Source organism: Equus caballus, chromosome 12, assembly GCF_041296265.1.
Source record: "Equus caballus isolate H_3958 breed thoroughbred chromosome 12, TB-T2T, whole genome shotgun sequence".
Classification (NCBI taxonomy): domain Eukaryota; kingdom Metazoa; phylum Chordata; class Mammalia; order Perissodactyla; family Equidae; genus Equus; species Equus caballus.
This window is the reverse complement of record NC_091695.1, coordinates 1,400,243-1,404,435: the sequence shown is the minus strand read 5'-3', so window position 1 is coordinate 1,404,435 and position 4,193 is coordinate 1,400,243. Positions and strand designations below refer to the sequence as shown.

Genomic DNA, 4,193 nt, shown 5'->3' with positions numbered 1-4,193 from the left:
GAAAACATCATTATGTGTGATGCAGACATTAGCAAGATAATAAGGGGATATTATAAACAACTGCCAATAATTTTGAAAATTTAGATGAAATTGGCAAATTCCTAGGAAAACATTGCTTACCAAAAGTAACAAAAGAAGAAATTTCAAAATCCGAATAATCCTATAACTATTAAAATACTTGATTTTTAATTAAAAATAAACTCCTCATGAATAAAATGTCTTTGATGGCTTCAAGCAAGTTTTATGAAATGTTTAAAAAAGATATAATGCCAACTTTATACAAACTCTTCCAGAAAATAGAAAAAGTGAGAACACTCCTCATTTTATTTTGTGAGACTAGAGAAATTTTAACACCAAAACCCAACAAGAACAGTATGAGAAAGAAAATTACAGACTAATTTTACTCATAAACATCTATAATAGTCCTAAATAAAATTAACAAGCCAAAGACAGCAATATATGAAAAGGAAAACACATCATGTCCATATCAGGCCTGGTCCAGGATGCTAGCGTAAATCTTGCTTTAACGCCAAAAAATTGGTGTAATTCGCCGCCTTAACAGATCAAAGGGGGAAGAAAATCATATAGTCATCTCAATACAGCTGAAAAAAAGCATTTGCTAAAATTCAACATTCATTCTTTATTAAAAATCTTAGAAACTACAAAAAAGGAGCACTGAAATAATTTGGTAAAGAGTATCCACAATGAAACCTATAACAACCAATCTATTTAAAAGTGAAACTTTGAAAATGTTCCCTTTGAGATTGTGAAGAGAACCAGGATGCCTACTCATGACATCTGTCCATCTGGCCTCCCAGGGATGGACACTGGAGCCTCCCTTCTCCTTTGGTCGAGCCACTCCAGGCTCCTTGTGAAATCTTTATTAGACACACGTTTGATTCTGAGCAGCCTGAATATAAAGGCCTTTTAAGATCTAATGCCCACGTAAGGATGCTTATTTTTACTCCTGGTTTTATAGTTTTATTGGCTCATTTATTCATTGAACATTTATTGGGCACAGATAGTAAACTTTCCATAGGCCACAGCTCCTGAAGTCCTGAGAATTTATTACATACCTGAATCTGGAGTCTGGCAACACACAGAACAGGGACGAGGAGGACGACGGCCGTCCCCTCCTCCTCCCGGAGACAGAGCCATCAATGGGCAGAAAGGGCAGGGCCCTCGGGCTAATTGGGCTTTAAAAGGGTTCAGAGATTCTGAAGCACCTCACAACGGTCCTAAGGAAGGATCTGGAATAAGGATAGGCAGCTACCTGGAAGGGCATTAACAGCAACCCCCTTCATCATCATCATCAGCGTTTATTGAACACATACTGTGTTGCAGAAACTACGCGAGACGCTTTACATACATCATCTCCTTGAATACAGCACCCCTGGGACGTGTAAACTATCATCCTCTGCTGGAAGATGAGGAAATCCAGACTCAGAGGAGGTTAGGTAATTGCCTGAGGTCCCATGGTTAGAAGGGGGAGGTGTTGAGCTGGGAATTCAAATCTGTCAGACTGGAAATGCTTGTCCTTTTCTGTGACAGTAACTCCTGCTCTGGGCACTGATTCTTATTCATCTATGTCTTAAGATATTTCGATTGCAGACCCTTTTGAAGGAAAACAGGAACCTTGATTTCTGAAGACCATTTGTATCTGGCATCAGCGTCTTTAGGACAACTTCCTATATTTGAGACCTTGTCCCCTGTGAGGTGGGGACAGAGCAGTCCCTGGGGCCACGTGCCCTCAGGAGGCCTACGTGAGATCACGCACACAGCACACCGCCCAGAGCAGGCTCAGGGGGCCCTCGTCACCCCAGCTCCCATCTCTGCACTGGTGGTCCCTCGGGCCGCGGGATGGCACTTGTCCCTACCTTGCAGAGATGGGGAAGACTTCCAAAACGACACAGATTTTTTCTGTTTCTTGGATTCTGGTACTGATAGCTTTCTTTAGGAGCATCTCTCGCCATCCTGTGCATCCACGTTCTGAGTGTCCTGTAGGTGTGACACTGATGTTACCAATCTCTAGGCTCTGAGCTGGCTTGCTGTCAGTGAGCCTTCATTTTGCAACAGGAAAATGATGACATAGTGATTGGTGCTCCGGTAATAAACTCTGGCAAGTTTCTGTATCAGATCCTACCAGTGAGAGAAAGTGTCATGAAGCAAAACATGGAAGTTAAAAGATCAAATTCAGAGCTGGGTAAATCAGGGTGTGAATGTTGGTTCTGCTCCTTCCAGCTGTGTAACATTGGGTGAGTTACTTAACTTCTCTGAGCCTCTGTAGTAACTTGATGGTAATAGCTTCCTCACAGCTTGCTTGGGAGGATTACCACATGATACAACGACATCAACTGTTAACACGGAGCCCAGTCCATGGGAAGCACTAAGTAAACGCTCATTCTTATTATATTGTTATTGAAGGAGAAACGCACCAACAAACCCTGCCATGAGATTTGTTCTACGGTTAGGAAGCAATTACCTTAAATGACTTTTCTTCCCTCCTGGATCCGTCTGCCACTTCCTGTCTGAACAAACTGGCCGGCTGTTGGAGTCTTGTTCAGTGCTGCAGGCCCTGTATGCACAGGGCCAGGGGCGTGGCAGGCCCAAGGCCAGCAGGCTTAACATGGTGTGCAGCCGACGACACAGGACAAGACATTTGAAAAGTCTGTTTGAAACGTTTAAGTAAAGAGTAATTTGGCAAGCACGTAGAATCAGGAGAACTGACTCACTCTGGGCCTCAGTTTCCCCATCTGCATGAGAAAGGGGCTGGACAACGTGCTGCTCCCTTGCGTCTCCGACCTTCATGAGTAAAGCACTGACTCGCAGGGACCATCTTAGCTGCTCACGGGGGCATCCAGCAACTCCCAGTCGGGCCCGGCCAAGAAAGCTGAGCGTCGGAACCCCTCGTGGCGGCTGCTGCAGGGGTCGTGCAGGCCCACCGACTTGGCACGTCTCCACTGTCCCCTACACCTCCCTCGGACCCACCAGCTCCCACGTCTCCCAGCTCTGACTCCACTCAACCTCAGAAGACAGCAGCCCAGCCGGAGGCCCCAGCCCCGGCAGAGAGGAGTCTCACGAGCGCCCTTTTACAGCACCAGCTGCCCCGGCTGTTCAGCAGGAACGCCCTTTCTTTCCTCCATGCTTTGGAGAGCCACTCTTTCGCACGTTCAGGGGATCAACAGCTGGCCATAAACTTGGCTTTTTCGCAGGGAAAACTTGCTTTGGGTTAAGGAAACATTGCCACCTGGTGGAACGATGTTGAAATAACTAGACCGAGAGAGACGGGCTTCACAGAATCCCCAAGAGAAAGAGCTGGAAGCGTCCTTACAGCTTGCATCCAATTCCTTTACTGAGTGATGGAAATGTTGTTCAGACATGGTTTGTGAAGGTCAAAGCTGGAACCCAGATCTGCTGACCCCTGATGTGAATAATTCAGCCTCTTCCGTCGCTACAACCGCCCCCACCAACAGAGTCACCCCACACTTTCACCTAAAATGACTCAATAATTGAGGCCAGCAAACTCAGGCTCATTTTCGTTCTGCCTGGTCCCTCTTGCTTTTTATCAACTTCATGGGAGCTGGGAAAGGAAGACCAGGGGAGTTTTCACCTGCCAACTGGCTTAGTGAGAAGGCAGACCAGACACCAGAGGAAAGAGCACAGACTGATCTGGGACTGAGAATTCTGTTTTGTGTTTCATATTTCAACTCGGGAGTCAGTGATTGCGACGAGGGTTGAGGAGTCAGCTTGTCCTGACTCTCCTCCTCCCCCTGCTGACTCTCTGCACCGGCAAGAAATATAGGACGTAATAGGAGGGGTGTTTCTGTGCCTGTGTGGAACATTTGGGTCCTGAAGATAGTAGGTTCTGTGAGTTGAGTATAGAAACTCTCATTATGTAGGCAAAGCATGAAAATCCATTATTGTGTAAGTCGAGCTGTCTTATTACAGGCAAGCTATTTCCGTCTCCTATTTGCGTATCACTTTGTAGTTCCCTGCATGCTTCAACCCATTTAAAATTACTTAATCTTTACAAAAACCCTATGGTGGGAATAATTAGTCATTGCCAGTGAGGAAATAGGAGCTCAGAGAAGTTAAACCATTTTCCCGAGGTCACACAGATACCCATGACAGCACCGAGACGTGACCTCCTGTTGGCCAGGTGAGGGGGGAGTGTTTCTGACACGCCTTTCCAT

The 4,193-nt window shown here is 45.9% G+C and overlaps 1 long non-coding RNA gene across 1 annotated transcript; it reads right to left on the bottom strand.

Annotated features, from left to right (window-relative positions):
- Positions 1 to 297: 297 nt before the first annotated feature.
- On the bottom strand, positions 298 to 3,365 carry LOC138916376 (uncharacterized). The gene is made up of 2 exons (XR_011423611.1): positions 2,483 to 3,365; positions 298 to 2,139 (listed from the first exon to the last, which is right to left on the bottom strand). It is a non-coding gene; the product is annotated as an uncharacterized lncRNA (long non-coding RNA).
- Between the last annotated feature and the right edge of the window lie 828 nt (positions 3,366 to 4,193).